Below are 11,868 nucleotides of genomic sequence, written 5' to 3'. Positions count from 1 at the left end.
CAATGTCTGATTAAAAATGGTTTATATTTTATATATTTTTTCTAAGCACAATTTCATCTTCATGAACTCCTATTATTATACTGTACTATTGCCCTCCTTTTTTTTGCACCACAGACCAGTGTGATACGGGCCTTTTTTCATGGACCGGTAATTTGTGCCAGAAAATTACAGTAAATATAAACTACAACAAGGTTAAAAACAACCATTAAGTGTAGGGAAAATGTCCGCTTAATCAACTTTTTTTTTTAACTGCGGCCTCTCCTAAAACTGTCCTTGGTCGCAGGCATAATAAATTCTTCTCCAATCGTGAATGGTTTCTTCTTTGCTTTAGTTTTAAGGTTCTTTTGGTACTTTTGTTGCCTTGTTTGCTAGCTTTTAGGCACATATTATGCAGGCAGGACTGGGTTGTAGACTCCTCTTAAGTTTTTTTCAGTTGTATAGCCCTTAAAAGTGGAGGAAAGAAGTACATTTTAACGTGATGAAAGGTTCAAACGCTTGTATTTGGACATTTTTAAATAATAATATATGTTACGTATTTTTGGTATGTGTGGTGTTAAATGCATCAAAAGCATTAGAAGAAAAACTGACGTACCAAATCTTAGTTTTCAAACATTTTACAGTAACATTAACCCATTTTGTATGGAAACCCAAAAGGGTCATGATTGAATAAATAAAAACAACATTTTGAAATTAATACAATTTTGATAAATAACAGATAAATTGTGTAACGTGGCCCTTACGTTGTAAAATAAGAAAAAAATATTTTACAGGAAATAAACCGTTTTTCACAAAGTGTTGTTTTTTTTTTTAATTTCATAATGCATTTTTTCACAATATCCCTTTTATTTCATAATGTCGTTTTCAGTGTTGTCACTGATCACTTGAAAAAGTAATTTAACTACCGATTACTGATTATGCTTCAAAAAAGTAAACTAGTCACTGATTATTATCAAAGTAACTAAGTTACTTTAAAAGGAATTTATCAGTTACTTTTGACCAATTTTTCCTCCCTTTGCTACCTCAACATAAGAATGACAACAGAAAAATGTCTTCGCATGCAATTGAGTTTTTCACACAAGGCTTAATCTTCGAGTTAGCTGGGGTTTAATTAGTCGATGGAGATGATTTCAACCTCCATTGACTCGCGCTAGCTCAGCCACTCCGGAGCTGTGAAACTAACAAATAACTGACAAACTGCACGGAATTTGTTCAAATCAACTCCAACGACAAATTAATCCCCCGTTAACTCGAAGATTAAGCCGAATGGCAAAAGTTCTGAAGTTCCCCTTTAAAATAAATACCTAGCCATTGTCTAGGTATGCTGTCTATAAAGGTTGTAAAGCAATACGACAAATAACAAAAACGAAAGAAATGAACAAGAATCCTTCCAAGTATCGCATAATGGGTCCAAATTATTTTTCGAACAGATCATGTGACAAGCACATGAGAGACGGTCCTTTGCTGTGCTTAGCCAAAACTACAGCTGAGGAGTCAAAATGGATATTTAGAATTTATTTAAACCTAAGCTTCCAAAAGCTTCAACAACTGAGCTTGAACCGAGGATAGAACACATACAGAGCAAAAGTTTGGACACACCTCATTCAATGCAATACAAATGATGGTCCCAACCTCATTGAAAAGGCAACATTTTTTGCTCCCCCCTCCCACAGAAGTCAAACTCCACCTATAGACCCTATCCACGTGACGTCACAACTCCGCCCTCCTGACTGGTGCCGCCCAATGGCGTACCGCAAGCAACACGTCACTTCCGCTCATTAATATTCATGGCATTAGCTACGGTTGCTATGCAAGGACAAGCCACCATTTGTCCCTAATAGGAAATGAATGGAAATCGTGTACGAAGGAGATGTTTACAGGGCTAAACCTACCAATTCGCTCCGAAAATGATGTGCCTGGTGCCAAATTGACTGGCATAGATGTGGAAGAACATAAAAATGTTCAGTTAAAGAGATGGCTTTAGCGTCGAAGGCTGAAAAAGACGAAAAAAAACGAGCCGACCTAAGTATAGCTTTAGCTTTTTTTTAATCGACGCGACTGACAATGACATTCTCCGGTTTCAACAAGCTATCCTTTACCATCAGCCCTGTCTTTCTTATATATCCTCTGGTGGTCCTACGTCTCTTAACGTTCTTGGGGGTAACTTAGTTAGCTTTGTGTAGCGGTCGCAAATGCTACTCAGTGACAGCCAACGAACACTTTTAATTTACTTTTAACTTCCCCCTTACTAAAGTTGTTTTATATACGTATATATATAACAGAAACGGTAACAGTGGCAGTCAGATACCATCGTAGTTTTTTTCAGGTCATTCATTGTCAGACACAAGCAGTACGGCACAACGTTACGCTAAAAAAAATCAAGTAAAAATATAAAAATGGCTTACCTCTTTGTCATCTGAAAGACCATGCCAACCCAACGTAATGTTTACTGCATATGAAACGTGAATGGATTCGCCGAGCTGGTGTTAAAGTCCGCGCAAGTTGATTCGGTTTTCACATTTTTTCCTCCCGAGTTTTTGGTTTCCGGGAACGTATGAAGAAAACATCCTTCATGGTCGTAATGTCTAGAGTCGTTTCTACAAGTTCCAAAAAAGCAATGCGTGATCGGCATGTTCGTTTTTGAAAGATTACCGGCGAAAAGTAGCACTTTTTACGTCGGGTCTATGCGAGGGCGGGTCTATAATGTCCCACTTCGGCTTTACTTCCGCTTTATGATGCGACATCACGGTCTAAAAATAGCCTGCGTGCGGTACGCCATTGTCCGTCAACACATCGTGTTTACCTGTTACGGCTACGTACATTCCTCCTTTTTACGGCGTGTTTTTCTGCTCGTTAACATTAATAATCAAAATGGTGAAGGCGTGTGTGGCGGTCGGTTGCAATAACAGAGAAGATAGACGGAGAGACTTGAAGTTCTACCGGATTCCGAGAGACCCCGGAGAGGAGAGCGAGATGGGCTGCTGCAATTCGACGAAAAAACTGGGCTCCAAACGATTACCACAGATTATGAAGTAGTCATTTTATATCTGGTAAGATGCATTTAATATATATTTAGAGGGTTTTGGGCTGACAACCACAATTAAGATCATTGCTAGGCTAATCGCCGACAACATACACGTATGTATGTAGTGAGAGTGCTATCGCTAAACCATATAAACATTAAAAGCCCTAGCTCCATTGACAAATGACATGAAATACATTAGACTTGACAGTGGATGTTAGCAAGAACAAAAGATTTTGAATTGAAAATTTCGTAACTCACCTTTCCAAGCACAAGATAGATTCCTGCCGAATTTTCGTGGACGAGGACCTGTTTCACCCAACCAGCAACGAAGTATTTATAAGCCTCCAAGCTCTTAAAGTTTTTCAAACTTTTGTGAGAATAGGCTGATTTTGTGTGGACAAGATAGTTGTAAATATCAGGGTAGCTAGCAGATGTCAGGCAAAGACGGCGAAGACAGCAGGTCGAAAAACATCGATGTAGGCATTAAATATGGATCTGGCGAATGGATAAACTGAAGCTTTTCCACATAACGCCTTTTTTGCAACGCATCCAATGAGTTTACAGCGTTAGATAAAACTGGGGCTTCCATGAATTGCTCTATAACTTGCACGACTAATTGAAAACAATGAGAATAAGTCTAAAAAATACGGACAATATGGCGGTCGGATACAGCGACACGTCATTTTGTGACGTAGGTGAGTAGGGTCTATATAGACAAGTTTCCTGAGCGAAATATGGGCGGCGCCATCTTGGACAATGTCTGCCTCGAACGTCTGGTTTAGAAAAAACCTCATGACAAAAATAATAGAAATGTATACATAAATGGATGTATGCGGGGTGTCCAGGGAAGTTGTATGCATCCTTCTGCAGCTGGAAACTGGACATGTTTAAATCCGAACTGTTTTATACACTCCCAACAGCATGTAATAAATAATTTTTCTTCCTTCACAGTTTAGTCGGTCAATGGGCTTATTTTACAAGGATACTCATAGACAATTTGGTTTCCAGCTACTGGGGATCATATGCAACTTTTTTTGGAACACCCTATATATTACTTATCAGACTTGGAACAATTAAGGAACTATGCGTAAATAATACACTTCACTGGTCCTTGGCATACATCTAATGATGTTTGATAAACCTCTTCTTCTATCAGCTTTACAGGTGGAGTTTGTTGGCGTCCTGCCCTGGGCCGTCCCGCCGCCGGTCTTGGCCCCCGGGATTTTCGGCCGGGGCTCGTCTGGTTGCGTCTGGCTGTGCGGGGGGTCCCGTCGGGCGCGCGCTGGTGTCGTGGGCGGGTGGGGGGGCCGCGCGGGTGCCGGTCCGGGGCCGCGGCCCTTCCCCGGCCGGCCGGGGCGGGGTGGGGTTGGGGTGGGGGCCGGGGGGTGTATGCGGCAGCCATGGTTCCCTCCCAGGTCCGCCCGGCCGGAGCCGCGTTTCCCTGTACCGGGTGCCGGGGAGGTGCCCTCTGGTGCCATACCACGCGCCCCTCTTGGCCCGGGGGTGGGTTGTGGGGGGTGCGCTTCCCTCCCCTTGGTCTGTTTCCGGCCCTGTCCGCCTCCCTGGGCCGCGGCGGCCGCGGCTGCCCCCCGGCCGGCGGGGTCGTTGGCGGGGCCTCTTGGGGCCCGCGGGGCCTAGGGTGAGGCTTGCTGTCCCTTGCCGGTGGGGTGGACGCCCCTGGTCGCCGGCGCTTGGTGTGGCGCCTGCTCGGGGTGCGGGGTGGGTGCTTGGTGGGTGGGAGGGGGGTGGGCGGTCGCGGAGGCGCCGTGGGGGGTCTGGGGCGGGGATTGATCGGGGCCCTGACGCTTCTTCCGCCCTGGGGCCGGTGGTTCTGGTGGACGGGGCCACACCCGCGGGAGCCTGCCTCTTAACTCACGCACTTCTCACTTCGGCACTGTAAATATTTTTCACCCTGGCACTTACATGCTCATACATTTCTCCGGGGAGAGTTGGGACGGGGCTTTACAGTCCCAGCCCGACTCCCCCCTGTTTTTAATGCACCACACACCAAGGTTGTGGGATGGTTGGGACCTGTTGGGGGGGGGGGGGGGGGGGGCTCACGGCTGCCTCCTCACCACAGGCCCCGCCATCCCTGCACCTTTTTTAAATGCACCACACACATCATACTCCACAGGAGAGCTCCGGCAAAGGGCGGTGGGACGGGCGGCTGGACAGAAACTCCATGCTGCGGTCCCACTGCCCCAAGCCAAGCTCTCCTATTTTAATGCATACATTGCACTACCCTCCCCTCACACCCCCATCACGGTGCTGGGTGATGGCTGCCAGTCGGGAACCTGGCAGCCACAGTAATAGGGTGGTAGGTGGGTCCCACACTTTTTCTATATGGCGTGGCTCCCGGGGTGTGGCCTCCCCTCTGCCTCGGCTGCCGGCCGCGGGAGTGGGTTGGGGGGTCGGGTCTCCGATCTTGCATCGCCCCGTGGCAGTTCCTGGGTGTTCTCCTGCCTCCGCCTTCCCCTCTCTTCTCTGGCTGGGCATCCGCCCTGCGCTCCGTCGTGGGTCGCTGGCTGGGCGCCGGTGTATCAGCGGGGTGTCGCCTGCACCGGCGGGGGACCCTGCCTTGCCTGGGGCTTGGTGGGCCGCTGGGGGTCCCGTGGCGTGCCGTGCCGGTTGGGGGGCTGTGGCTGTGGCTCGTGGCCCGGGTGGGCGGGCGGGGGTGGGTGTAGGCGTGGGGTTGGTGATGCGTCCCCTCCTGCCATCCCCGAAGGCCGGTTGATGGGCGCGCGTGTGGCCCGGGGGACCACCCTGGGTCCCGGGGGGGGGATGGTGGCTCCTTTGCTGGGCGGCGGGAGGAGGGATGGGCTGCGCATGGACCCCCCACCCCCCCGCCCGCCCTCCCTCCCCGGGCTGGCTGGGTGGGGGCCGTGGCCCTGGGTTGGCGCCCGCGCGGTTTCTCCGCCCGTCTGCGTGGCTGTCGCGCGCCCGGTGGGGCTTGCGTGCTGCTGGATGTGGTAGGGCATGCTCGGGTTGGGGGTTCCGGTGCCGGGATTGGCGATGCGGCGGCGTAGGGTTGGTCGCCAACGGGCTTACACTCATAAGAGATTCACACGATTACTGGGTTCTAGATCACAGAACTGATTTGTGTACACTCTACCCCTTTCAATCACTTAGCTTATAGTCTTATAGACACCCCCACCCCCATTCTCCTCTTTCACTGGCCAATTGGCCCCCACATGGTGTAAACCGGAAATACATCACGCTGACGATAGCACCAGCATATTAGTAACATTAAACATTAAAACTGTTCAGAATCCGGGCACTTAGACTTCCATTCTCTGTGTCAAACAGCTGAACAGGACAGGTTTAAAAAAAAAAAAAAGAAAAAAAAGAAAAAACCTCATAAGTTGCGGTCAAAGTTAGCAGTGTGTTGACGATGTTAAAACTGCGAAATCAAGCCAGAGGAACCCACGGAATCTTCAAAAATGGATTCAGCATGACCTAGATGAAATTGGATGATTGTTCTTATCACTTCGTCAATCATTCGTGGACAAAATTATAACAACCTGTCAGCCTGTGTTGACGTGAGGTAGGCTATAGATTGATACGCCGGCCACTTGAGTGACCAAAATGACGTGAAATTACAAATGACAGTATATTACATTTGCCAAATGTAGAAGGGCTGGAATGGATTTTGTTGTTACAAGGAAATACTACAAGAAATGTACATATCATATAAACAAAATTAGTATGTCATTCTTTTTTATTGCAGTCATTGAGCGCAATAAAACATTTGGACAACATGATTCCATTTCTTGTTTTATTTAAAACAATTGGTGCATGTGCAAAACAGGTCAATAAATTACAATTTATAAAATTATTAGAAAAATATTAACGAACATTGAATGTACGAGGAATGTGTTATCAGACAGCAGAGTTTAAGGGAGCTTCTACAAACTTTCAATCGACGTCACGGAGACCCTCGGCGGCATTCAGCATTCCCATTGTCTTCGGTAATTCCAGCTCCATTAGCATATTTTAAAGTTGCTCCAGTTAAAAAGCTCGTAGTTGGATCTCGGGATCGTGCTGACGGTCCGCTTCGAGGTGAGCCACCGCTTCCAGCCTCAGCCTCTAGCCCCTCCCAGGTAGAACGACATAATCTCGATATATGTCCATCAACGTACAGTAAGTGTTGCTGTCAGGCTCATCAATTTATATTCCCTTGCCTAACAATGTTTTCCACTTGTAAACAAACGAACAAAAAACTTGAAACGCGTGCTTTTATGGGGAGCCATCCAACACGTACTGATTACCAATAGGCTAGCAGCAGTAGTTGTAGTAAATGATATTAAAGATCATATTTACAATCATCATCGTAATATCAATAGCAAAGGCAACAAATGGTTTCATGTGCCAGATTTTAGGTGTCATATTTTTGGAGCACACACTTCCATGAGACAGCGGCAGCATGACTACTCAAACGCCTGGGACCCGCAGGACAGCCTGTAGTTTAGACGTCTCCCTCCGGTGTTACCAGCACCCATGGTTTGTGATACGGAGCACTGAGGCACGGGCTGGGTTCTACATCCGCCTTCATGAAGACCAAATTCCCGTGTTAGTGTATGAGGACAAAGCCAACTTTGTTGCTGCGGAGGTACTGGAATCCATCTGAGCTTCTTGATGGCGTTTCCATCCACTGCCGTAGAGTCAATAAAATACGATAATATTTTACTTGGGGTCACCCTCAGCCACTTCTTTATGTTGTCTTCCCGTGTCGAGATGGCAGAAGGATTCAATATTTGCAAATCATGGTTTTTCAGGGTTTTTAGTGAGTGATGCCACTCCAGCGCCATTGAATTCAATAGTAAAAAAATTGAAAACGGATGTTGTGGGCGGACACAAGGAAGTAAAGCGGAAGTACCTCGGAAACTTGTCTATACAAACTGTAACGATAAAATGTACGTAAAGGCTGGCTATATACGGAGGACCAATAGCGCTGTGTTGTAATTCCAAGCAGTTCCTTGGATTGGATGTGCAGATTTTAGCGGTCGATAGTCTTTTTGAACCAGCGCAACGTTTGCAACGCTATATATTTGAGAGACATTTTTGTCATCTTTACTGAACAAAAATGTAAAGTAATGTCTGTATTTCCACTGAACAAATGCAGCGGTTTGTGGTATCTCTCTTGGCTCTTTCACTGTTCGTGTCCGGACGAGGTAGCTAGGCTATGTTGTGTTTGCCGCCGTAGACTCAGTGCTCACACAGCATGGTAATACACGTGACCAATTTTTTTGTCCTCCGATCAGAAAACCTGACATGTGATCTGACTCCCAAACTCAAGAGCAACATTTCTATTCGAAATGCTCTTCGTACATGACTACAGTGTTCTCCCACGCCAATCGACTAGAGAGACTGGTGAATGCACAGGTGAGGATGTGGCTTGGACTGCCAAAATGCCTTAGTAGCATTGGCCTGTATGGCAACGGAGCCCTCTCCCTACCAATCTCAAGCATGGTGGAGGAGTACAAATGTGCCAAAGCAAGGCTGGAGATGACCCTCACAGAATCCCGAGATCCATTCGTCAGAGGTGCTGCTCCAACCCTAGCAACGGGGAGGAAATGGAAGCCATCTGCAGCAGTCGCATTTGCAAAGACCGCCCTCAGACACCGGGATATAGTGGGGCACGTCCAACATGGCAGAAGGGGCCTTGGATTGGAAGCAACAACACCCACATGGCAAAAGGCTACTCCAACCGAACGGCGGCACATGGTAGTGGAGGAGGTGCGCCACCAGGAGGAAGCAGCTAGGTGTGCCAAAGCAGTCTCCCAAGCTCAGCAAGGCCGCTAGATGAAGTGGGAGGGTGTGGAGAGGAGGAAAATCACCTGGAACGAGCTGTGGAGCATGGAGTCTAGCAGGTTGAGCTTCATCATAAGAGCCACATATGATGTCCTGCCTTCTGCCAACCTTCATCTTTGGTATGGAGAGGACCCAGCCTGTCACCAATGTGCAGCCTCAGCAACCCTCAAACACATCTTGGTGGGTTGCAAAGCCAGCCTGACACAAGGAAGATACACCTGGCGCCACAACCAGGTCTTAAAGTGTTTGGCTGCCGAACTTGAGAACAAGAGGGTATCCACCAATGCCATGCCTCTAAACGCCCAGGTTACCGTCCCACAGAAAATGTTTGTCCGGGAAGGGGAGAAATGGCAATGAACTAGCAATGATCTTAATTGTGGTTATTTGTCAGCCCAAAACCCTCTAAGTATATCTTAAATGCATCTTACCGGATATAAAATGACTACTACATAGTCTGTGGTGATTTTTTGGTGCCCAGTTTTCACGTCGAATTGCAGCCGTCCATTTCGCTCTCCTCTTTGGATCCCTCGGAATACGGTAAAACTTCAAGTCTCTCCTTCCATCTTCTCTGTTAGTGCAACCAACAGCCACACACGCCTTCACCATTTTGATTATTAATGTTAAGGAGCAAAAAACACGCCGTAAATAGGAGGAATGTACGTAGCCGTAACAGGTTAACACTATGTTTTGACGGACAATTGGGCGGTACCATTCAGGAGAGCGGAGTTGTGACGTCACGTGGGTAGGGTCTATAGGGGGTCCGGGTGAGAAGGCGTGCAGCAGAGTTCTGGATACATTGTAGTTTATTGAGGAGTTTGGCTGGAGATCCGAAAAGAATGCCGTTACAATAACTGAGTCTGGAGGTGACCAATGCATGAATGACGGTTTCTGCAGCAGAGTAGGTGTGGGAGGGGCATAGGCAGGGGTGAAAGTGGGCCAGAACGGTCAGGAACGCAGTTCCGGTACAAGATTCAGGGCCAGAACGCAGTTCTGGTATAAGATTCAGGGCCGGAATGCTGTTCCGGCACACGGTGCTTTGATTCCGAAAATATGACAGCAACTGTCAAAACGCTTTGTAAAAAAAAATTTTTTTTAAATGCTAAGCTGCCACACAAGCATTTCAGCTCCAAAAAGAAAACAATCTACCAACACCAGATTTACATACACAAGTGTTAACAACAAGCATAATAAAGGGCTTGTGTAGCGTAATCCGTTTCCACCAATATTTATTATTGATTTTATTCCACGGACAGCATGGAGGTTTCCCCAGCTGCTGCAGTTTTCTGAGTCTGACGATGATGAGTCAGGTCAATGTGCGAATGCACGCAGAAAAGCAAAACGCCTGGACTCATTTATCTGTTCAATTGGCTGACATGTGATCACCAGAGATGGTTAACTCTGATTGGTTCCAATGTGCATTTTTCTGGAACAGCAAAAAAAAAAAAAAAAAAAAAAAAAAAAAGCCTGTTGCAATGCAACATATAATGGATTAAATCTTTAAGAGCAACGAAAGAGTTGAGGAGGCTTATTTATCATATTTAGTTTTATTTTCCCTGATGGAGAGGTTCAGAACATCTTAGCTGTCAATGTGCACTTTGGACTTATATTTGTTCATTTATGCTAGGCTACTTATTCATTTCCTTATGATTTAAAAAAGTCAATGTTTGCGCGATCTTCAAAATATATTCCATTTCACTGTGCATAATATAAGTCATTTGTACTTATTTTTCTGAATGTATGTTACTTATATCTCTACTATTAAAAAAAACTCAATGCTTACATTAACTTCAATTTTAATATATATTCAATATTCTTAAGTGGTTAAAATTTGGCATTTTGTATGTGAAGAAATGAGGGAAAATAAAAATTAGGAGATGTAGGTTGGGGTTATTGCTGTTTTTGTTAACGTATATTTTGCAAATCATTGAAAAAATACAATTTTGAATGAAAATCAGTTTTTGTATGTGTTATAGAAATAACGTTGCTAAAACAGCTTTCTTTGCATTTCAGTAGCTTATGAGGTTTGACCCCCCCCCCCCCCACACACACACACACAAAAAGAAATAAACAATTAAAATTTCTGGCTCCATGGCGACCTTCACGTCGGGGAGTTCCGGCATGAAATTCTAGCCACTTTCACCCCTGGGCATAGGTGGGCTATGTTCTTGAGGTGGAAGAAGGCAGTTCTGGTGATGTGGTTGATGTGCTGGTCGTATCGTCGTTTATTGTCGAAAATGATACCTAGGTTGCGGGAGTGTGTTGAGAGAGGGAGGGTGCAGTTGTCGATGGTAAGGGTGAATTGACTGTTTTTGATGTGAGCTGCAGGGTCGATGATGATTATGTCCGATTTGTTACTGTTGAGTTGAAGATAGTTAAGTTGCATCCAGGATTTAATTTCACTGAGGCAGTTATGAAGTGTAGATTTGGTGCTGTGGAGATGTATATTTGGATGTCATCCACGTAGCAGTGAAATTGCAGTCCAAATTTACGGATGATCTGACCAAGGGGGAGGATGTAAAGCAGGGGTCCCCAGCCTTTTTCCTGTGAGGGCCACATAACTTTTCCCTTCTCTGATGATGGGCCGGGGTCAGTTTGTAACAGAAAAAGTGTGACGATTGCAGGAGTGCCTAAATGTAAAAATGTATTGTTTTTCAGAAAGCCACAATCAAATAACCCTTACTAGATTCTTCACGGAACAAAAGTAAATAAAATAAAATAATAATATAATATAATATAATAACAATAAATAATAATAACACTATTAATTAAAAAGATAACAACCAAATAACCCTCTCCAAGTTTTTCACAGAAAAAGGGCAGGAAATAAATAACACTAGTGAGAAAAACAACAACAAAAAAAGATTAAAAATGCTCTCTGGTATTGTTCAGGGGGCCGGACCAAATGTGGAGTAGGGCCATATCTGGCCCACGGGCCGTGGTTCGGGGACCCCTGATGTAAAGAATGAAGAGGAGGGGGCCAAGAACGGAACCTTGGGGTAGGAAAACAGCAGGGGACGTGCAGTTGTTAATGCTGA

Source organism: Corythoichthys intestinalis, chromosome 12 (genome assembly GCF_030265065.1).
Source record: "Corythoichthys intestinalis isolate RoL2023-P3 chromosome 12, ASM3026506v1, whole genome shotgun sequence".
Lineage (NCBI taxonomy): Eukaryota > Metazoa > Chordata > Actinopteri > Syngnathiformes > Syngnathidae > Corythoichthys > Corythoichthys intestinalis.
Note: the sequence above shows the minus strand (reverse complement) of the source record.